Source organism: Procambarus clarkii, chromosome 55, assembly GCF_040958095.1.
Source record: "Procambarus clarkii isolate CNS0578487 chromosome 55, FALCON_Pclarkii_2.0, whole genome shotgun sequence".
Taxonomy (NCBI): Eukaryota; Metazoa; Arthropoda; class Malacostraca; order Decapoda; family Cambaridae; genus Procambarus; species Procambarus clarkii.
In genome coordinates, this window is record NC_091204.1 from 14,270,199 (window position 1) to 14,295,334 (window position 25,136).

The window sequence follows — 25,136 nt, forward strand, 5'->3', positions numbered from 1 at the left end:
AAAATCCTCAGGGAAATCGACAGGGTAAACAAGGATAAACTATTCAACACTGGTGGGACGCGAACAAGGGGACACAGGTGGAAACTGAGTACCCACATGAGCCACAGAGACGTTAGAAGGAACTTTTTCAGTGTCAGAGTAGTTAACGGATGGAATGCATTAGGCAGTGATGTGGTGGAGGCTGACTCCATACACAGTTTTAAATGTAGATATGATAGAGCCCAGTAGGCTCAGGAACCTGTACACCAGTTGATTGACAGTTGAGAGGCGGGACCAAAGAGCCAAAGCTCAACCCCCGCAAGCACAAATAGGTGAGTACACACACACACACACACACACACACACACACACACACACACACACACACACACACACACACACTCACACACACACACACACACACACACACACACACACACACACACACACACACGACTCCAGTCCACCATCTCGAGTACTCACACCTGCGCATTCGAAATTTTGGCCTCTAATAGGCCTATTAACTTCTGGAGTTTTACCCATGCCTCAACACTGACCAACCAGAGAATATACTTTAGTTCAAGTTCAAGTATGTTTATTGAGACAAGAAAGAAATACATCTCAAAGGGATAGAGTAGCTTACGCTATTTCTACCCCCCAAAATATACTATAGTCTTGTAAACATACACCAGAGTGTATGTTTATACATCTGTGTATACCTCATCAATTTTATTTTAACTACATTAAAGCAGTAACAAAAATAATTATAATTGAATTTTCTGCTCCTCTCTTTGTTGTATAAAATGCAAATGAAAAAGCATATAAAGTTCAAAGGAAACTTTACAAAAATTACTGTAATAAAATTATATTCACCATATATTACACCTAAATTTATTTATAAAGCTCTGGGAAAACAGATTAGATTTTTGCGTTGGATTCGGCCCAATCCGTCCTTTTTAACTTCAAAGATTCGGCCCAATCCGTCCTTTTTAACTTCAAAATAAACACCAAATTAAGACTCTTGACTACATATAACTCCAACTCTGGTCAATATAGCCGGATAGATGAAGCCTGCGCTTTTTAAGCTGCCTTGAAATACTTATTTTCCTAAGAACTGGCTTTAGTGTGAACTGTCTTGTGATACAAGCGCTATGAATATAGAGAGAATATACGGTAGGAATTTCAGTGATAACTCTCGAATGCCTATAATCATCAGAGAGAGAGAGAGAGAGAGAGAGAGAGAGAGAGAGAGAGAGAGAGAGAGAGAGAGAGAGAGAGAGAGAGAGAGAGAGAGAGAGAGAGAGAGAGACAGAGACAGAGAGAGAGAGACAGAGACAGAGAGAGAGAGACAGAGAGAGAGAGAGACAGAGAGAGAGAGAGAGAGAGAGAGAGAGACAGAGACAGAGAGAGACAGAGACAGAGACAGAGACAGAGAGAGAGAGAGAGAGAGAGAGAGAGAGAGAGAGAGAGAGAGAGAGAGAGAGAGAGAGAGAGAGAGAGAGAGAGAGAGATAACATTTGCAACTGTCCCAACACAGACACGAGGATAAGAGGACACGAGGATAACAGGACACGAGGATAACAGGACACGAGGATAACAGGACACGAGGATAACAGGACACGAGGATAACAAGACATCATGATTTAACAACTCAGACAAGTCATTAAACAAGTTCAATGATGAAATTGACATATTCGAAATGAAGTTTTGAGTCTTCAATGAACACGAAGATCCATAATGGGACTAACCTAACAATCAAGATAGCCAAGAACTTACAACCTTTGATATCATATATTGCAAAATTGCATATGAATCACTTGCATCCTGTTATCTTGAGTACGCAAGTCTCTGATGGATAGCGTGCTATCTACAACCCCTCAATCCCCCCCTAGCTGCCCATCATTCATCAAATCTCTGAACAAGGCGAAGAACTATATGAAAATACTCATCCCTATTCTTCCTTCATCTCTGGCTGGTGTGGTGAAGTCAGTACGTCTGAGACTTCAACTTCAGATGAGCTAATGTAGCGTAATAGCTGATAGCTTTTGGGCTTTGAGAACACCAGTTTGTCTACTTGCATCTCGGTCCACGAAGCCTACTATCCTCCTGCCATCCTTTTGAATAGTCTGCCACGCCCTGCTATCCTTTCGAGTAGTCCGTTGTACCCTCTTGAGTTGATTCCTATACGGGGGCAAGTGCAGTGGGCAGGGCACTAGTGAGGCGCTTCTGTTGATATCTGTTGCTCGTAGGTGTCAATAGTCGCTTCTGTTGATATCTGTTGCTCGACGCTGTCAATGGTCGCTTCTGTTAACGGTATCTGATGCTCGACGCTGTCAATGAACGCTTCTGTTAACGGTGTTAACCTCTCATGTCCACAGCGCCCTGAGGAAGTCCCTTTACAATACCTCGTACTTCAGGAGAAAGAAACCACGTCACACATGTGGGAACCCAACTCATCACACACCTGTTGTCTCCTGAGAACAGGTGTGTGATGTTACTATCTGCTATTCAATATATATTTTGATTTACATCCAACTGGTTACTCATATAAACTGTTACTTGAGAGAGAGAGAGAGAGAGAGAGAGAGAGAGAGAGAGAGAGAGAGAGAGAGAGAGAGAGAGAGAGAGAGAGAGAGAGAGAGAGAGAGAGAGAGAGAGAGACACTAAAGAAAAAATTGTATCGCTCTGGGAATCTACTTTCTGATGCTCTGACGGACACGAGATGTGGGAGAGAGAGACACACGAGAGGAAGCTGTGAGAAGCACAGATGAGAGAGCGAGTGATTACAGGGAAGGAGGGAGGGAGAGAGGGAAGGAAGAGGAGAGAGGGAAGTGAAACATTACTAGCGTGACGGAGATAACAGCTCTTATCTCGTAAAATGCTCGCGTGAATGCAAATGTGGCTCGTCTAGACCTTAAAAGAGAGAGCGATAGAGAGAGAGAGAGAGAGAGAGAGAGAGAGAGAGAGAGAGAGAGAGAGAGAGAGAGGGGGGGGGGGGGTGTAGTGAGTGCGTGTGCGTGTCTGTGCGTGCGTGTACGACTTCCAGGGTCACCTAAAACCACTCAAAGACATATTCCAAGTCAGTTCCTGGTGAGTGGAGGCAGTTTGCCCGCAGGAGAGTAGCAGGAGCCTCATCAGGACTCATCAGGACTCATCAGAAGGACTCATCACGACGCCCACCTCCCGGAAAGATGGACCATAGAAGAAGACCTGAAGAAGACCTGAAGAAGCGCCCATCAATTAATACCATGTCGTAGCTCAGTCGATTAAGGCAGCGTCTGGGATGCTCTCGGACGCAGGTTCGAATCCTCGTCACGGCCGCTTGTGGATTTGTTCAATTAATACCGTTCTTGAGGAAGGTAACTTAGGCTTATCAAAGTCCCTCCCTCCTCCTTGGCTAACTATTGTACTACCCCAGGATGCAATCCACATCAATTGCCTAACCACCAGGAACCTATACTAGGCAAACAGAGGCACCAGGTGAAGGGAAACGTACCCAATGGTTTCATGGATTGTGTCCTGTTCCCTCGATTCTGAGCCCAGGACGCAGGCTATTCTGCTACATGACCCCTTATCATCGACACTATATCGTTTATAATAATGGCAGCGATATTAACTCTGCGTAACTATAGCACTGGCTCTATTGCTCTGTAACACGGGTTCGGGTTCCTCTCTCTTTACTTCCTTCTTTCTACTCCCTCTACCCGTATTCTTACTTTTATTTCTAAACCAAGGGACTCCAAAACTTTTACCAAAGCCAACTCCACGCCACGTGGTCCTAAGACGATTGACCGACTTAGGATTCTACACCCAGTATGACGTGACCTAAGCTCTGAACAAAACCCTAGAGTCACCTCTGCTGCCACCACCAGACCAGTAATACAAGAGCAATGATCGAGGTCTGGATCGATCACGCTAATTAATCAACCTCGGGGCTTGATCCCCACTATAACCGATGACCTTGAGTGTGGAATAAATTACACGGTAATGATAATTCCGATTCGATGTTAGAATCGGCGCCCAATGCAACTCTGCCTCGTGTGGACCACGTGACCAGGACAAGTATACACATAAAACACATGGAAACAATAAAATGCAAATTAATAACAAATTTAATTTATTAAAAGAAAACTAAAACAAAATCTAAATATGTTCACTCCCTATTACTTTAACACTCCCTACTTGACCTGAGTGGCAAATGAGAAGACTATTTCTATAATTAACAATAGCAACTATACCTTGGGCGACCACAGCTCTAGGTGTTGGGTGGTCTTGGGGAGAGGTAAGATGTTTGACCTCTCCCAGCTGCTCCCGTATTCACACTGATTTCTTCCTTGTCTGGTCTCCCCCAGACAGAACATTGTATCCTTCCGCCTAGTCAAAGTTCTACCCAGTTACTAGCAAGGTTTAAGTTATAACAATTAACCTCTGTTGTACTTAATTGATCCAGACTGGTTGAATTATTTTACTGAATTAAATTACAAACATCTAACGGCAGAGCTGTTCCCGATCACAAAAATGGTTATTAAAACTTTGAGAAATATTAGACATGTCAACCCTGCTGACCTATGACCGCCGGTCACTCCGCCTTAAAAGTTAGATCCGATTCGTGACGTCACTGATGGTGACTTAAACTCAATAATTAGAATACTCTTGATATTGTATCCAGTACTATTATACAATCCAATTTTAATGCAAAATGAATAAAGGCTAATTTTCTCTAATTTACTGAATACTATTGGATGATTCATTTTACGCAGCTATGAACAAAGCGTTGGTTATTTCCACCGCGAATTCCCCTGGGGGTCAGGTCACCATGCGGCTCAGCTTCCCATTCTCTTTTGTCGATAAACCACTCTGGATAATTCTTACAACAGCCTAGTTTGTTACAGCTCTGACACTGGCTCTATCTCTCTAACACTGGCTCTATCGCTCTAACACTGGCTCTATCGCTCTAACACTGGCTCTATCTCTCTAACACTGGCTCTATCTCTAACACTGGCTCTATAGCTCTAACACTGGCTCTCTCTCTCTAACACTGGCTCTATAGCTCTAACACTGGCTCTATCGCTCTAACACTGGCTCTATAGCTCTAACACTGGCTCTATCGCTCTAACACTGGCTCTATCTCTCTAACACTGGCTCTATCTCTCTAACACTGGCTCTATCTCTCTAACACTGGCTCTATCGCTCTAACACTGGCTCTATCTCTCTAACACTGGCTCTATCTCTAACACTGGCTCTATAGCTCTAACACTGGCTCTCTCTCTCTAACACTGGCTCTATAGCTCTAACACTGGCTCTATCGCTCTAACACTGGCTCTATAGCTCTAACACTGGCTCTATCGCTCTAACACTGGCTCTATCGCTCTAACACTGGCTCTATCGCTCTAACACTGGCTCTATAGCTCTAACACTGGCTCTATTGCTCTAACACTGGCTCTATCGCTCTAACACTGGCTCTATCTCTCTAACACTGGCTCTATAGCTCTAACACTGGCTCTATCGCTCTAACACTGGCTCTATCGCTGTAACACTGGCTCTATCTCTCTAACACTGGCTCTATAGCTCTAACACTGGCTCTATTGCTCTAACACTGGCTCTATCTCTCTAACACTGGCTCTATAGCTCTAACACTGGCTCTATCTCTCTAACACTGGCTCTATAGCTCTAACACTGGCTCTATCTCTCTAACACTGGCTCTATCGCTCTAACACTGGCTCTATTGCTCTAACAACGGCACTAAAATGACTTTCCTTATAGGAAAGTGGAGACTCTTTCTAGACTATATTGTAGAGTCCCCCCCCCCACTCCTTCCAGGAGTGTATCCACTCAAGATTAAGAGGACACCCAGATGCGCCAAGACTAAGAGGAGTTCTCAATTCTCATAAACTTCATGAATTTATAGCCAACAAATGGCTGCTTGAGTTTAACTCGAGCAAGTGCAATGTGATTAAGATAGGCGTAGGGAACTGTTTACATGATACAAAGTCCTCGGTATAAATTACACTACTGTTTTATTTTATATATAAAAACGTATGAATACATGAGATTGCCTTTCTATTGGATAATTTCAGCAACTTGGAGAAGGGGGACCTGCTGCATGGGTAACAGCTTCTCCATATCTGCCTACCCAGGCTTTGCGACCTGTCAGGGCACAACTCCATAGGCTTAGACTGAAGGATGCCTACTATTATGAATACATGAAATTGCTGAAGGCGTTTTGGCCCATATGAGGCAATACCTATTCACTCAAATCTCTTCACATACATGTCTAACCTTCGCTCGAAACAATCCAGCGATCCCACGTCCATTATGCAGCAAAGTTAAGGTAATGAAGATGAGAAAAGAGAATGGAAAATGAAGGGAGCTACAGGAATTGGCAAGGAAACAGATCTGGACGTTATCTTGAGGTTATCTTGAAATGATTTCAGGGCTTTTTAGTGTCCCCGCGGCCCGGTCCTCGACCAGGCCTCCACCCCCAGGAAGCAGCCCATGACAGCTGACTAACACCCAGGTACCTATTTTACTGCTAGGAAACAGGGGCATAGGGTGAAAGAAACTCTGCCCAATGTTTCTCGCTGGCGCCTGGGATCGAACCCAGAACCACAGGATCACAAGTCCAGCGTGCTGTCCGCTCGGCCGACCGGCTCCCATACGTGGATACAATTTAAACATTAACTCTAAAAGCATACATTAAGAGAGTGTGAGCCACAGGGACGTTAGAAAGAACTTTTTCAGTGTCAGAGTAATTAACAAATGGAATGCATTAGGGCAGTGGTGTGGTGGAGGCTGACTCCATACACAGTTTTAAATGTAGATATGATAGAGCCCAGTAGGCTCAGGAATCTGTACATCAGTTGATTGACGGTTGAGAGGCGGGACCAAAGAGCCAAAGCTCAACCCCCGCAAGCACAACTAGGTGAGTACACACACACACAGGTGGAAAAGAGAGAGAGAGAGAGAGAGAGAGAGAGAGAGAGAGAGAGAGAGAGAGAGAGAGAGAGAGAGAGAGAGAGAGAGAGAGAGAGAGAGAGAGAGACAGAGAGAGAGACAGAGAGAGAGAGAGAGAGAGAGAGAGAGAGAGAGAGAGAGAGAGAGAGAGAGAGAGAGAGAGAGAGAGAGAGAGAGAGAGAGAGAGAGAGAGAGAGAGAGAGAGAGAGAGAGAGAGAGAGAGAGAGAGAGAGAGAGAGAGAGAGAGAGAGAGAGAGAGAGAGAGAGAGAGAGAGAGAGAGAGAGAGAGAGTGAGAGAGAGAGAGAGAGAGAGAGAGAGAGAGAGAGAGAGAGAGAGAGAGAGAGAGAGAGAGAGAGAGAGAGAGAGAGAGAGAGAGAGAGAGAGAGAGAGAGAGAATGTCATTACCGAAAAAGAGACCAATCATATCGAGGAAGAAAAACAAAAAACATCAACATAAAGATAACCATACTTAAAGCATACCTGACTCTCCCGGCCACACCTGTCATGCCTTACCCCCTCTTGGCCCACACCTGGTAAGGCACACCTGGTACTCTCAACGTCCCCCCCCCTCCACTTCCCCACCCGAGCAAGATCGTGGCGGCGCCCCGTAAGTGTGCCAGCGGTAGTTTGGCGGTTCCCGGATAACTTGCAATCATGATGATAACTTATTATGATCCGTCAGGTGTTGACGTGCTGGGCCTTCATCCCGGACCCCTAAGACAGTAAGGCAAGAAAGTTGCAACATATTGCAAACACACACACACACACACACACACACACACACACACACACACACACACACACACACACACACACACACACACACACACACACACACACACACACATAGACCAAAGAGCCAGAGCTCAACCCCCGCAAGCATAACTAGGTGAGTACACACACACACACACACACACACACACACACACACACACACACACACACACACACACACACACACACACACACACACACACGCACACACACGCACTAGTTACCCCTCGTCTTCCGTGCTCGAGTGCGACGTCCGTTCACCTCGAAAGATGTTCAACAATCACTTATTGTATTCAACAGTTCGCCAGAGACAGATTAGACAGGACGAGACACAGACAGTCACCAGTTCAATACATTTGCCGAGGTGTATATTCACCCAGAGGTTATTCCCCGCACCTGAGTGTATATACAGTTGTATTCTGTATATACACAATATACTATATACAGGGTATTCTGTATTCTCTAGTTATGTGCGGTGGTTACGACTACGGCGTGTGCATGCTGATTGGCTAGCGAGGAGCTGTTAGGGCATTAATTACCCTCCAGAGGTTGATAGGCCTCGAGCCTATCAATGTGTCAATCAGAACAAGCGAGCCTCAGTATTGATGATTTGAGGAGCGAGAAGGTATAGCTGAAACTGTGATTACCCCAATCAGGTCCCGTGGGTCTGAGTGGCAAGCCATCCTCAGCTACTCCTGATGGGGGGCTGACGTCCAAGGAGTCCTCACACACGCACACACACGCGCGTGCAGCCTGTGTCACCTACCCCGCTAACACACACACTTTCATCATCACTATTCATACTTACACCACTCAAAGAGCCACACTTGAGAGATTCGAGGACGACCCTCCCTGCCTCCATCAGGAGAGAGGACTGTAACAGGTCCTCCTTGACGGATAAATCCACAATCTTATTTCTTGCTATTCACTGCTCGCGAGGTCTATTTACGAGTCACAGAACAGGGTAAACAAACTTTTTTCTCTCTCTCCATCACTACACACGGGGCGCTGTTTTCACCGACGAGGCGCCTTAAACAGTGTCAAGACGGCACCCAGTGTCACTGCACAGTGTCAAGACGGCATCCAGTGTCACTGCCGCGCCTCTGTGTCAAGCCTCCGCTACGCGCGCTGTTTCACTGGGAAGGTGTAGTGGAGGCCGGGTTTGTTGGGGCAGGGAGGGGGCTCTACCTTAGTCCCTTGTCGACGGAGGGGTAGGTACCATGGTGCTCTCACCTGTGGAGCCAGACCGCGCAGCGGAGAGAGCGTGTGTGTGTGTGTGTGTGTGCTCAGACCTCTTACATGGGGAGAGCGCTCGCTCTCTCTCTCTTTCTCTCTCTCTCTCTCTCTCTCTCTCTCTCTCTCTCTCTCTCTCTCTCTCTCTCTCTCTCTCTCTCTCTCTCTGTCTCTCTCTCTCTCTCTATCTATCTATCTCTCTTATATCCCTGCCTTATCCGTTGGGTGTTAGTAGTCGCTTATTAGTACTCATTGGGAATGATTCAGCTTCGTATCCTCCCTACTGTTGGTACTCTGAGTGGAGTTTCACACACACACACACACACACACACACACACACACACACACACACACACACACACACACACACACACACACACACACACACACTGAAGGAACCTGTAACTAGCCACCAACATGGGTTCAGGCACACAGGAATAATAGAATTCTATGACCAAGTGACAAAAATTAAGCAAGAAAGAGAAAGGTCGACATACTGCATTATCTTGGACTGTCAGATACCATTTGACAGTCACAACTTACAATGGAAATATTATGAGGATGATTAAAATAAAGGAGGACATCAAGAGACCTTAAGATGACCTGGACAAACTCACGGAATGGTCCAATAAATGGCTACTAAAGTTCAACTCAATCAAGTGTAATGAAAATAGCTGTAAGGAGCAGGAGGCCAGATACAAACTTGGGAGATGAAATCCTTCAAGAACCAGGAAGAAAAAGAGAGATGAGAGATAAGAACTGCCTTTAAAAAATTGTGTAAGGAATAATTTAAGACCTTGTATACCACATGAACAAAGGGCCGTGACGAGGATTCGAACCTACGTCTGAGAGGATCCCAGACGCTGCCTTAATCGACTGAGCTACGACATGGTTAAAATAATTGCAACCGGTATAACTGAATATTTATCCGTGGTAGGTCAAGTTGATTTCCCGGTTGCAATTCTTATACTATGTTGTAGCTCAGTCCATTAAGGCAGCGTCTGGGATCCTCTCGGACGTAGGTTCGAACCCACGTCACGGCCCTTGTGGATTTGCTCATTTGATGCATCACGCTATTGTGATTTCTGTGTGTATTGTGTATCACATGTTAGACCAATTCTAGTGTATATGGCTCCAGCGTGGAGTTCACACCTAGTCTAGGATAGGTCTAGGATAGCTAGTTAAATCTAGCTAAGACTAGATCTAAGTTAAATTTAAGACTAGCTAAACTAGTCTAGGATAGACTAGACTAGACTAGGTTAGACCTAGTCAAGCACAAGACGAAGTTAGAGAATGTTCAGATCACAAAGAAATGGCGTGATGTATCAATGTGAAAATCTTTTCGAGACAATGGAGTGACTTGAACCCGCGTTGTGGAGATTCCCAGACACCTGCCTTAACCGACTTGGCCACGATGGGACAAACGTCGACCAACCCGGAACTACTGGAGGTTCTTGAGGCCCAGAACTGAAGTCCAACATTTACAGTCGGGCCGCCCACAGCCAGCAGGTAATGGTGAGTTCAGAGGTATTAAACCAGACTAGTCCCAGAGCCAAGAGGTATGAGCTACGAGGAAAGGCTTCAGGAATTAATCCTCACGTCACTGGAAGAAAGAACAGTCCGAGACAAGTTCAAATATGTTTATTGAGACAAGAAAGAAATACATCTCAAAGGGATAGAGTAGCTTAGGCTATTTCTACCCCGCAGGCAGGGGAGACATGATTACCAAATACAAAATTCTCAGGGGATTTGACAGGGCAGATAAGGATAAACCATCTAACACAGATGGAACACGAACAATAGGCCACACGTAGAAACTTGGATCCCAAATGAGCCACAGAAACATTAGATAGAATTTGCTCACTGACAGACTAGTTAACAAATAGAATGGAAGAAGTGAGGTGGTGGAGGCAGACTCCATACATAGTTCCAAAAATAGATATGATGGACAAAAGCGTCAGTCACCTACACAAAGCTCTCACTCCTCACACACGCACTCTTCCCACTCTCCCCTGCACCCAAACCCAATCAAAAGAAACTTGAGTGTTCAAATCCACAAGGGCCGTGACGAGGATTCGAACCTGCGTCCGGGAGCATCCCAGACACTGTCTTAATCGACTGAGCTACGGCAGGGTAAAAAGATTTGAAACCTAAGTTCTACTGAGGTTATTGGATCCCGTAGCCTCTCCGAGGCACAAACCAGGATTTTACACAACTCCCCCCCCCCCCCTGTAAAATCCTGGTTTGTGCCTCGGAGAGGCTACGGGATCCAGTAAGTTCAGTAGAACTTTGGTTTCAACTCTTTTTACCCTGTCGTAGCTTAGTCGATTAAGGCAGTGTCTGGGATGCTCTAGGACGCAGGTTCGAATCCTCGTCAAGGGCCCTTGTGGATTTGTTCATTTGATGCATCACGTTAGTGTGATCTCTCTGTGTGTAATGAAACTTGAGTGTGTCTGGTAGAGATCACTTCTCTGCCAGGGAGAGGCGGTCTGTTAGATATATATCAAAGTTATCCTCCCTAGACTAGAGGGAGCCGGTCGGCCGAGCGGACAGCACGCTGGGATTGTGATACTGTGGTCCTGGGTTCGATCCCAGGCGCCGGCGAGAAACATTGTCCAATGTTTCTTTCACCCTATGCCCCTGTTACCTAGCAGTAAAATAGGTACCTGGGTGTTAGTCAGCTGTCACGGGCTGCTTCCTGGGGGTGGAGGCCTGGTCGAGGACCGGGCCGCGGGGACACTAAAAAGCCCCGAAATCATCTCAAGATAACCTCTATAACCTCAAGATAGACTAATTACAGACCATTCCTAGGATGCTTCATACAACAGTTATCTAACTCCTGGGTGCCTATTTACTGCTAGGTGAAGAGAGTTATAAGGTGAAAGGAAACGTTGATCGCGGGAATATTGACCTGTTCGGGGTCAATATTCAATACTATATTCAATATTCAATACAGGTCAATATTCAGGTAAATACAAATATACATTGTTGTATGTTTGACTATATTGACCCAATATCCCTGTGGACTGGGCGGTAGAGCGACGGTCCCACTGCTTGCAGGTCCGCGTTCAATCCCCTGACACCCAAGCCCCACCATTCCTTCCCTCCATCCCATCCCAAATCCTTATCCTCATCCCTTCCAATGGCGATATAATCCCGCTTTATCCTCATAATTACCTTACCATACTGCGTAGCATACCACTGATGGTTATACTCCCTGTCCCAAGTGTGTGTATACTCTCATATTTGCGCCTCCAGGATCGAGCTTCAGCTCTTGGATCGGATTTTCCAACCCTCGGTCGTCTAAGACAACGACACTACCCAAAAGTCTCTCTTAAAACGATGGATAATGTTAGTATGAGAAATCTTCTCGTCTAGCTTGTTCGTATACGACGCTAGAAGCAGTAATTTTTCATTTCAATATTTGTTTTACACTAGCATGCACTCAGGGTATGTTGTACTCATGATGTCGTGAACATGTCTCATCTTCACACCCTGTCGATTTTCCTGTTTCATGACTATCGGGTGTTGTCTGCCTCTTCACTTTTCTAGTGAAAAGATGCAGTTCTTTCAAACTATTTGTATACCCCTTTTGGCGAACTTCTGGGGCGAACAACCTCTTTATCTCTTCAAGTTTACTTATACTCTTCAACAAGGATTAAAGTAAACAAGGCTTAATAGTAAAGTAAACTTATACAAGTTTACTTTATAAGTTTCGTATTAAAGTTAAAGTAATCTTATACAAGTTTACTTTACTCTTCAAATAAGGCGATGGGGCTGCTACCAGTCCTAGTCCACGACCAGACCTGGTCGTGGACTACAACTGGTCGTACGTTGGTACTTTTCAGCCTTCTGAATGTTTCCTTATTCAGGTTTCTGAAGGCTGTTCTGATGTTCGCCTCTCTAGAGCATTCTGATGATGTGAACCAAGTGATGTAATATATCTGCTACATATATAACATATATGACCTTGTTATATACCTGTTACAGGGTCTTGTGGTCACTTCAGGGAGGTAGTGTCCCTTCAGTGTGACACGCCCTCATCACCTCGTCTCTGTCAACACCTTGCATTTAGTGGTATTCAAGTCCAGTAGCCATTTCTCTGAACATCTCTGCAGCCTCACGAGTATTCTTGGAGTATTCTACAATCTTTGAACACTTCTTACTCATTTTGTATTCACAAATATATGTACTCATGTGAGTGTGTTTGTGAGTGCGTTTGTGAGTGCTTAGTTTCCCTCCTCCCATCTCTTTCATTCCATCCCTCCCTCCCTCTCTCACCCCTTCCTTCTCTCTCTCTCTCTCTCTCTCTCTCTCTCTCTCTCTCTCTCTCTCTCTCTCTCTCTCTCTCTCTCTCTCTCTCTCTCTCCCTCTCTCTCTCTACTCAGCACACCATTACACAGGTGTGTTTACATACTAAAACCCAGGTGTGGCTTGTGTGATGGCACACACACCTGGCTACCACCCAGGTGTGTACTCTACACACTTGTTATTAATTACTCTCACTCGCGAACTCAGCCAGTCATGCACTCACCCACTCACTCACTCACGCACTGACTCACCCACTGGTGACGCCATTCCCCATCACTTGTAGAGTTGACATTGTATTTTATCTGGCAATTTTTATAAATCATTTTGTTTAAGTGGGATTAAGGATTATAGTGGATTAGTGATATGTGGATTATGGAGACTGTAATCTCCATAAACCCCCCCCACACACACACACACACATACACTCACATACACGCACACACACACACACACACACACGCACACATACACTCACAGCAGCGTGGACTGTGCTCTGGGGTCGTAGTCCAAAGAACACGGGTTCGATTCCCGGCCGAGGGAGAAACAAATGGGGAGTTTCTTTTACCTGATGCACCTGTTCACCTACCAGTAAAAAGATTCACGAGAGTTATTAGACAGCTGGCACGGGCTCCTTCCTGGGGATGTGTGTTTATGTGTATATGTGTATATGTGTGTATATGTGTGTATATATGTGTGTGTGTGTGTGTGTGTGTGTGGTGTGGTGTGGTGTGGTGTGTGTTGTGTGTTGTGTGTGGTGTGTGTGTGTGTGGTGTGGTGTGTGTGTGTGTGTGTGTGTGTGTGTGTGTGTGTGTGTGTGTGTGTGTTGTGTGTTGTGTGTTGTGTGTTGTGTGTTGTGTGTGGTGTGTGGTGTGGTGTGGTGTGGTGTGTGTGTGTGTACTCACCTATATGTACTCACCTATATGTGCTTGCAGGATCGAGCATTGACTCTTGGATCCCGCCTTTCTAGCTATCGGTTGTTTACAGCAATGACTCCTGTCCCATTTCCCTATCATACCTAGTTTTAAAAGTATGAATAGTATTTGCTTCCACAACCTGTTCCCCAAGTGCATTCCATTTTTCTACTACTCTCACGCTAAAAGAAAACTTCCTAACATCTCTGTGACTCATCTGAGTTTCCAGTTTCCACCCATGTCCCCTCGTTCTGTTATTATTACGTGTGAACATTTCATCTATTTCCACTTTATCAATTCCCCTGAGTATTTTATATGTCCCTATCATATCTCCTCTCTCCCTTCTTTTCTCTAGTGTCGTTAGGTTCAGTTCCTTCAGCCGCTCTTCATATCCCATCCCTCGTAACTCTGGGACAAGCCTCGTCGCAAACCTCTGAACCTTCTCCAGTTTCTTTATGTGTTTCTTCAGGTGGGGGCTCCATGATGGCGCGGCATACTCTAAGACGGGTCTCACGTAGGCAGTGTAAAGCGCCCTAAAAGCTTCCTCATTTAGGTTTCTGAATGAAGTTCTAATTTTCGCCAGTGTAGAGTACGCTGCTGTCGTTATCCTATTTAAATGTGCCTCAGGAGTTAGATTAGGTGTCACATCCACTCCCAGGTCTCTTTCTCGAATCGTTACAGGTAGGCTGTTCCCCTTCATTGTGTACTGTCCCTTTGGTCTCCTGTCACCTGATCCCATTTCCATAACTTTACATTTACTGGTGTTAAACTCCAGTAGCCATTTCCCTGACCATCTCTGCAGCCTGTTTAAGTCCTCTTGGAGGATCCTACAATCCTCGTCTGTCACAACTCTTCTCATTAATTTTGCGTCATCTGCAAACATTGACATGTATGATTCCACTCCTGTAAACATATCATTTACGTAAATTAGAAAGAGGATTGGTCCCAGCACCGATCCTTGAGGTACTCCACTTGTTACTGTTCGCCAGTCCGACTTTTCGCCCCTTACCATTACCCTCTGGCTCCTTCCTGTTAGGTAGTTCTTCACCCATACTAGGGCCTTTCCGCTTACTCCTGCCTGCCTCTCAAGTTTGTATAGCAGTCTCATGTGCGGTACCGTATCAAAGGCCTTTTGGCAGTCAAGAAATATGCAGTCTGCCCAGCCTTCTCTGTCCTGCCTTATCCTTGTTACTTTATCATAGAATTCTAAAAGGTTTGTTAGGCATGATTTCCCTGTCCAGAACCCATGTTGGTGCTTGTTTACAAACCCAATGCTCTCCAGGTGCTCAACAAGTCTTAGCCTAATTATTCTTTCAAGAATTTTGCAGGGGATGCTTGTCAGTGATACGGGTCTGTAGTTAAGTGCCTCCTCCCTATCACCCTTTTTGAAAATCGGTACGACATTTGCCTCCTTCCAGCAACTGGGCAATTCTCCCGACATAAGTGACTCATTAAAGATCATTGCCAGAGGCACGCTGAGAGCCTGCGCTGCCTCTTTGAGTATCCACGGTGATACTTTGTCTGGTCCAACAGCTTTATTTGCATCCAGTGTTGTCAACTGTTTCATTACATCCTCTGCTGTCACCTCTATATCCGATAGTCTTTCATCTTGGGTAATCTCTTCTAACAATGGGAGCTGCTCAGGCTCGGTTGTGAACACTCCATGGAATTTTGCATTCAGTACCTCGCAGATTTCCTTGTCGCTTTCTGTATATGCCCCTTCTGTTTTCCTCAGTCTTGTCACTTGGTCATTTACCGACATCTTCCTTCTTCCATCTTCTTCCATCTTCCTTCTGTGTGTGTGTGTGTGTGTGTGTGTGGTGTGGTGTGGTGTGGTGTGTGTGTGTGTGTGTGTGTGTGTGTGTGTGTGTGTGTGTGTGTGGTGTGGTGTGGTGTGGTGTGTGTGTGTGTGTGTGTGTGTGTGTGTGTGTGTGTGTGTGTGTTGTATGTGGTGTGTGGTGTGGTGTGTGTGTGTGTGTGGTGTGTGTGTGTGTGTGTGTGTGTGTACGTGTCAGTGTCCCATCTTGATGTTTACATGAGTGATTAACGCATCGTTTGGGTTCCGTAAAGAGCCTCCCATCAGTGCCCAATCGTTACTCATCGCCCACTTCATCCTTAACACAGCAGGATAACCTCGAGGCCGACCACCTGGTCCTCGACTACTTGAGGGATAATCTAGATGTCATTTACCGTCATTACTTCCTCCTTTACTCAACAAAATTGCTCAAAAGTTTACCGGAGCAGGAATACCTGTTTCATTCACGTTGACGTCCAGCTTGACAACTTTGTAAACCAGTTCCTGAAAGCGGTATTCCATTTCAGGTCCCGCAAACACCAGTGTCGAGAGGCCTGTGTAAACTAACGAGACAGGAGGCCTGTGTAAACTCTGTTTTCAGTAAGTTTATGTCACTGGAAATGTTTATGTTAAGCGGAATGTTTATGTTAAAACATTCCGCTCGTCTGATGATTCAGATAATCTATTGAATGCTTCGGAAATAATATAAAAAATTGGATCCGGATTCACGAAGCGGTTACGCAAGTACTTACGAACGTGTACATCTTTCCTCAGTATTGGGTTTTATTCATTCTATAAATGTATTTATACATTTATACAGCTGTATACACGAGAATGTCTCCCTGTATGCCTTACTAAGGTTGGAGACCGGGAACTAGATTCACGAAGCAGTTACGCAAGTACTTACGAACGTGTACATCTTTCCTCAGTATTGGGTTTTATTCATTCTATAAATGTATTTATACATTTATACAGCTGTATACACGAGAATGTCTCCCTGTATGCCTTACTAAGGTTGGAGACCGGGAACTAGATTCACGAAGCAGTTACGCAAGTACTTACGAACGTTTAAACCTTTCCTCAATCTTTGACGGCTTTGGTTACATTTATTAAACAGTTTACAAGCGTGAAAACTTGCCAATCAACTGTTGTTATAAACAGCCTCCTGGTGCTTTCGAGCTCATTAACTGTTTAATAATTGTAAACAAAGCCGCTAAAGACTGAGAAAAGATGTACAGGTTCGTAAGTGCTTGCGTAACGGCTTCGTGAATCAGACCCCATGTTCGGTGTATGGATTAACCGAAGGATTCAGAGGCTCTTCACATGTCCAATACGTGTAGGATGAGATACATTGTTGACAACATCATTGGACACGCGTAGTTGTGTTCCCTCCGCACTGTCTGGTCCATACATCTCTAATTCACACCCGTCATATCTCGTAACTTACAGCGCCCTTACGTGCCCGCCTCAGAACAATCGTTATCCTCCCTCACAAGTCGTTATCCTTCCTCATAAGTCGTTATTCTCCCTCACAAGTCGTTATTCTCCCTCACAAGTCGTTATCCTTCCTCATAAGTCGTTATTCTCCCTCACAAGTCGTTATCCTTCCTCACAAGTCGTTATCCTTCCTCACAAGTCGTTATCCTTCCTCACAAGTCGTTATCCTCCCTCACAAGTCGTTATCCTCCCTCACAAGTCGTTATCCTCCCCTCACAAGTCGTTATCCTCCCCTCATAAGTCGTTATTCTCCCTCACAAGTCGTTATTCTCCCTCACAAGTCGTTATTCTCCCTCACAAGTCGTTATCCTTCCTCAGAAGTCGTTATCCTTCCTCACAAGTCGTTATCCTCCCCTCACAAGTCGTTATCCTCCCTCACAAGTCGTAATCCTTCCTCACAAGTCGTTATCCTTCCTCACAAGTCGTTATCCTCCCTCACAAGTCGTTATCCTTCCTCACAAGTCGTTATCCTTCCTCACAAGTCGTTATCCTTCCTCACAAGTCGTTATCCTCCCTCACAAGTCGTTATCCCCAAACACAAGTCGTTATCCCCCCTCACAACAGTCGTTATCCTCCCTCACAACAGTCGTTATCCTCCCTCACAGCAGTCGTTATCCTCCCCTCAAGTAGGGTATTTGATGACGAATACCGTGCACGCCCCTCCCCCCCCCCTCCCCCGGCTGACACACTGCAGTGTTGCACAGATATAAAAGTGGGGTTTGCAACAAAGATACAATAGGATTGAGAGTAAGAGCGTCGTATGTGGCACAGAGAGAGAGAGAGAGAGAGAGAGAGAGAGAGAGAGAGAGAGAGAGAGAGAGAGAGAGAGAGAGAGAGAGAGAGAGAGAGAGAGAGAGAGAGAGAGAGAGAGAGAGACTCCATGCCTGTGGTATATGAACGAAGTTCAAAGGAAAACTTCGTAGTGTTTCAGACAGAGTCAGTAAGCAGGAGAACATTTCGTACACAGGAATTAAATGATGGTTTTGCACTGTGTAGATTTAGTGCAACATTGCAAGGTTAATGAGGATTAGGCTTAATTTGAGGTTGCAAGTAAGATTATGGGAAACTTGTTTGAAAAAAAACACACAAGAGGATTGTGTGAACGAATGTTTAGGATGAAACTTCAAAGTGTTTTGCACTGTTTCAATAAGGATGAGTAGTGGGAGATCCCTACGTTCACTGGAATGTAATACTGAAGAAATTATAGTTTGCCATAGTGGAGACTTGCAGTGCAAGGGAGTATAGCATCATTGTAAAGTAGCATAGCATCATTCCAAGGGAGTATAGCATCATTGTAAAGTAGCATAGCATCATTGCAAGGGAGTATAGCATCATTGTAAAGTAGCATAGCATCATTGCAAGGGAGTATAGCATCATTGTAAAGTAGCATAGCATCATTCCAAGGGAGTATAGCATCATTGTAAAGTAGCATAGCATCATTGCAAGGGAGTATAGCATCATTTCAAGGGAGTATAGCATCATTGCAAGGGAGTATAGCATCATTGCAAGGGAGTATAGCATCATTGCAAGGGAGTATAGCATCATTGCAAGGGAGTGTAGCATCGTTGTAAAGCAGCATAGCAACATTGCAAGGACTTGGTGCAACATGTAGCAATAGGCCTAGGAACGGGTGTAAGGTAAGGGGGCAGGAGCGAGGGGTAGAGTCTTGGGTAACAAGGGTGAACGATCGTTAAGGTAAACTTCCAATGTATTCTGGACAGTTTCAGTAATGAGAAAACGTAGTAGCAGATCACTTCGTTCAGTGAAATGTATATACGGTACGGAACAGGGCCTCGTAGCCTGGTGGATAGCGCGCAGGACTCGTAATTCTGTGGCGCGGGTTCGATTCCCGCACGAGGCAGAAACAAATGGGCAAAGTTTCTTTCACCCTGAATGCCCCTGTTACCTAGCAGTAAATAGGTACCTGGGAGTTAGTCAGCTTTCACGGGCTGCTTCCTGGGGGTGGAGGCCTGGTCTAGGACCGGGCCGCGGGGACACTAAAGCCCCGAAATCAACTCAAGATAACTCAAGATAAGATACTCATCTAGTTTTACTCACCTAGTTGTGCTTCCGGGGGTTGTGTTTCGGCTCTTTGGTCCCGCCTCTCAACTGTCAATAAACTGTTGTACAGCTTTTGAGGTCATCTTGAGAGGATTTCGGGGCTTTAGTGTCCCCCGCGGTCCGGTCCTTGACCAGGCCTCCACCCCCAGGAAGCAGCCCGTGACAGCTGACTAACACCCAGGTACCTATTTTACTGCTAGGTAACAGGGGCATAGGGTGAAAGAAACTCTGCCCATAGTTTCTCGCCAGCGCCCGGGATCGAACCCGGGACCACAGGATCACAAGTCCAGCGTGCTGTCCGCTCGGCCGACCGGCAAGCATATGCCGCTGATGATATCCTTTTGATGTGGGCTTCTGGGGACAGGTTCGGTGTGATAGCAACCCACAGATCTCTCAATTTGACACTTGTAGGATATCACCTCCCAGATGGTACCTTGTGTTCAGCCTCGTGCTCCCTTCACCAAATTTAATTACTTTACACTTTTCTGAGTTGAACTTTAGTAGCCATTTTCTAGACCATTTCCCCAGTTTGTCCAGGTCGTCCTGTAGTATGTGTCTATCTTCAGCTATCGTGATATCGTAATTTTTGAATCATCAACAAACAGAGATCAATATTGTATTGCAATGGTGTTGCAATATAATAGTTAGGCCTATAGTAACCATATTTAAAGGGGGGGGGGGGGGGAGAGAAGGGAAGGTGGAAGGGGGAGGAGTTCAAGGGAAAAGGAGGGGAGTGTAACTGAAATGGGGATATGGGACTGAAAAAAATGGAAAAGATGAGAAAATAGAGGAAAATGGGAAATGCAAAAAGGGGGAATAGGGAGAGAGGGAGAGAAAGGTAAATAGGAGAGAGAGGGGGGTGAAGGAGACCCAGGGAGGGGGGGTGAAGGAGACCCAGGGAGGGGTGTGAAGGAGACCCAGGGAGGGGGGTGAAGGAGACCCAGGGAGGGGGGGTGAAGGAGACCCAGGGAGGGGGGGGGTGAAGGAGACCCAGGGAGGGGGTGTGTGAAGGAGATCCAGGGAGGAGGGGGGTGAAGGAGACCCAGGGAGGGGGGGGGTGAAGGAGACCCAGGGAGGGGGGTGAAGGAGACCCAGGGAGGAGGGTGATGGAGACCCAGGGAGAGGGGGGGTGAAGGAGACCCAGGGAGGGGGGTGAAGGAGACCCAGGGAGGGGGGGTGAAGGAGACCCAGGGAGGGAGGGGTGAAGGAGACCCAGGGAGGGAGTGTGTGAAGGAGACCCAGGGAGGAGGGGGGTGAAGGAGACCCAGGGAGGGGGTGTGTGAAGGAGACCCAGGGAGGGGGGGGGTGAAGGAGACCCAGGGAGGGGGGGGGTGAAGGAGACCCAGGGAGGGGGGGGTGAAGGAGACCCAGGGAGGGGGGTTGAAGGAGACCCAGGGAGGGGGGTGAAGGAGACCCAGGGAGGGGGGTGAAGGAGACCCAGGGGGGGTGAAGGAGACCCAGGGAGGGGGGTGAAGGAGACCCAGGGAGGGGGGGGTGAAGGAGACCCAGGGAGGGGGGGGTGATGGAGACCCAGGGAGGGGGGTGAAGGAGACCCAGGGGGGGTGAAGGAGACCCAGGGAGGGGGGGGGTGAAGGAGACCCAGGGAGGGGGGTGAAGGAGACCCAGGGAGGGGGGTGAAGGAGACCCAGGGAGGGGGGGGTGAAGGAGACCCAGGGAGGGGGGGGTGAAGGAGACCCAGGGAGGGGGGTGAAGGAGACCCAGGGAGGGGGGAGGGGGGTTGAACACAACATGAAAGGACTGATGAAATATTGACCAGGAATTGATCATTGCTGCAGTCTCCAGTCATCTTCCTATATATAGTCCTAATCAGCTGGCTGGCATGACTCTACACACGCACAAACACAGCCGCTGGGGGCACAAACACAGCCGCTGGGGGCACAAACACAGCCGCTGGGGGCACAAACACAGCCGTGGAGGCACAAACACAGCCGCAGGGGCCACAAACACAGGCTAGGGCCCTACCCACAGAACTCTACCTCAGGACTCGCCGGATACAGGCTAATTACCCATCATTATAACTTTCCATACACTATACACCAAAAATACACAAAATACACAATTCCCTCAGCGGGTAACCGATCAAGGTTCAAATTTGAAACAAGACTTTTAACGGTTATATTTTTTTCCGAAACTGTTACTGATAGCAGTAACCTGGGGGCCTGACGGTTGAGTGGACAGCGCTTGGGATTCGTAGTCTTAAGGTTCCGGGTTCGATCTCCGGTGGAGGTGGAAACAAATGGGCAGAGTTTATTTTACCGTGATGCACCTGTTCACCTAGAGGTAAATAGGTACCCGGGAGTTAGATAGCTGCTACAGGCTGCTTCCTAGGGATGTAACAAAAAAATGGTCTGGTCGAGGACCGGGCCGCGGGAACGCTAAGCCCCGAAATCATCCAGAGATTACCTCAAAATAAGAAATAGTTTCTGCTTTTTGATATCTTAAATTTTTACCGGCTGGTTATATTCGCGAATTTGTTCACTTTCTTGACGATCTGTTGGTTATCCTGTTGCCAGAAACATATCCATCTGTTCAAGCGTTACCATTTAATAGTTTTACTCAACAAACCACCTTCCTCATTCTGGGTGAAGATCAGGTCCAGTAGACTATAGGTTCATCCCTCTACCTTTCATGTGTCGTCTTTGTTTACATGCGAGATCGTCTTTAGCTTTGTTTCTGCTATTGCAATAATATCAAGTTCTTCAACTATTTCATTTTTACTTTTAACTCCATTCAATTAGTGCATGATATGTTCAGACTTTTCTTAGAGAGAGTTCTCGGTGCAATACTTTCTCTACTGTTTGTATATGAGGATTGGGTAAGATACTACTCACTCACTCCTCCCACTCACTCATCCTTTTATTCACTCATTCTCTCACTCATCCTCCCTCTCACTCGCTCTAGTCCCATCTCTCACCTCACCGAACTGACTGTGAACCTGTAATGAAGCAAGAGCAAGCAGTGAAACCAGGACCATTCCGTTTTATTGGATATTAAACCCGGCTAAAGAGCAGCATTTCATGCCTAACTATTCTTAATAGCTTTAGGGAGTACACGAAGCACTATCCACGGCTCGCGTCGTTTACCCACACGAGACAACACCATCATTACGAACATTGAAGATATTTAGCCATTTATTTTCGTAACATGATCTCACGGGACCCGAAATAGACAAATTGTAAGGACAGGAAATTTGAAGAAAACGGTCATGCTCTGATTTATTGCAGTTTCCCGTGAAAACATACGTGCTCTGATTTATTGTAGTTGCCCGTGAAAACGGTCGGGCTTTGATTTATCGCAGTTTCCCATGAAAACGATCGTGCTATAATTTATCGCAGTTTCCCGTGAAAACGGTCGTGCTCTAATTTATCGCAGTTTCCCGTGAAAACGGTCGTGCTCTAATTTATCGCAGTTCCCCGTGAAAACGGTCGTGCTCTGATTTATCGCAGTTTCCCGTGAAAACGGTCGTGCTCTGATTTATCGCAGTTTCGCATGAAAACGGTCGTGCTCTAATTTATCGCAGTTTCCCGCGAAAACGGTCGTGCTCTGATTTATCGCCGTTTTCCCTGACGCGTTATCAGACGTCTTCACTCAGCGCGGGAAATCTCACCTAGTTCTTATCTTCACGATCCCTGACACACGTCTAATGGGATTAGGACTCGTCCGTCATGTTGCGACAGTTATTAGTTCAGTGAAGACTGTCCTAATCTGCAACAGACGCTCTTAATCTCCGGATTAGAGCTCCAGGCTAACCCACTACCAACCTAATCCCACCCACTACCCCCAGACACCCACTACCCCCAGACACCCACTACCCCCAGACACCCACTACCCCCAGACACCCACTACCCCCAGACACCCACTACCCCCAGACACCCACTACCCCCAGACACCCACTACCCCCAGACACCCACTACCCCCAGACACCCACTACCCCCAGACACCCACCTACAGGAGGACAAGTGGCTGATCCTAAGGAGTGGACATCCATAAGAATATACATGAATATGTTATAGCGGATCCAAGATTGATGAGCACGCTAACAACCACAACAGGCCATCAGCTCGCTAACAACCACGCCAGGCCATCAGCTCGCTAACAACCACGGTAGGCCACCAGCTCGCTAACAACCACAACAGGCCATCAGCACGCTAACAACCACAACAGGCCATCAGCTCGCTAACAACCACGCCAGGCCATCAGCTCGCTAATAACCACAACAGGCCATCAGCTCGCTAACGACCACAACAGGCCATCAGCTCGCTAACAACCACGCCAGGCCATCAGCTCGCTAACAACCACGCCAGGCCATCAGCTCGCTAACAACCACGCCAGGCCATCAGCTCGCTAACAACCACGGTAGGCCATCAGCTCGCTAACAACCACGGTAGGCCATCAGCTCACTAACAACCACGGTAGGCCATCAGCTCACTAACAACCACGGTAGGCCATCAGCTCGCTAACAACCACGGTAGGCCATCAGCTCACTAACAACCACATCAGGCCATCAGCTCGCTAACAACCACATCAGGCCATCAGCTCGCTAACAACCACGGTAGGCCATCAGCTCGCTAACAACCACGGTAGGCCATCAGCTCACTAACAACCACGGTAGGCCATCAGCTCACTAACAACCACATCAGGCCATCAGCTCGCTAACAACCACATCAGGCCATCAGCTCGCTAACAACCACAACAGGCCACCAGCTCGCTAACAATTACGACAGGCCATCAGCTCGCTAACAACCACGCCAGGCCATCAGCTCGCTAACAACCACAACAGGCCATCAGCTCGCTAACAACCACAACAGGCCATCAGCTCGCTAACAACCACGCCAGGCCATCAGCTCACTAACAACCACGCCAGGCCATCAGCTCACTAACAACCACGCCAGGCCATCAGCTCGCTAACGACCACGCCAGGCCATCAGCTCGCTAACAACCACGCCAGGCCATCAGCTCACTAACAACCACATCAGGCCATCAGCTCGCTAACAACCACGACAGGCCATCAGCTCGCTAAAGAACAGCCAAATCCCGAAGGAGCCAGACGGTGTCAAAGGCCTAGTTCAGAGACCCAGACAACCTCCTCCAGTGTCTGCGTCGGGCTTCTCAAGGAAGAATTCTTGTGTTTTTTAAACTACAATATAACAACCCGGACTTTGATATCAAATGTCGTAAGTAGCGTCCTGAAGACCAACAGGACCAGTAATGTTCCGGAGGACCACAGAAGACCAGTCGACCAGTGAAGACCTTTTGGACCACGAGACCGCGCGAAGATCAGGTAAAACACAATTCTGAATAAAATATCTGATTTCTGAGTTGTGGCGCTGCCCGTGAACGGACTCAGGGGGATCCCGAGCAGGGGGACGGAACCACAACCACAGACATAAACAATAACAACCTCAGTACTCACCATTACTGGAACTTTGCCCCTGTGGCGGCAGTGGAGACCTCGCGCCAGAGATCTCTGACCTGGATGACTTCCTAGTACATCCGCTGAAAGACAGAAACACAGAGGAGAATGGCAGTTCTCATTGTTGTATGAGTGATTGTATAGGAGACACGCCTATACAATCAGAGCCTGTCTCAGAGCCTGCCT

General features: G+C 46.8%; 1 protein-coding gene across 4 annotated transcripts in view; it reads right to left on the reverse strand.

The window, feature by feature from the left end:
- Positions 1-8,826, reverse strand: part of LOC123755059 (probable 3',5'-cyclic phosphodiesterase pde-5) — a 187,282-nt gene extending 178,456 nt beyond the window's left edge. For 2 of the 4 annotated variants that reach the window (XM_069305478.1, XM_069305479.1), the window contains exon 1: positions 8,517-8,823. The gene's annotated coding sequence lies outside the window, so the exon portion shown is untranslated. Of the gene's footprint in view, positions 1-8,516 lie in introns of all 4 variants that reach the window. The other 2 variants (XM_069305477.1, XM_069305476.1) reach the window with 2 other exon arrangements.
- Between the last annotated feature and the right edge of the window lie 16,310 nt (positions 8,827-25,136).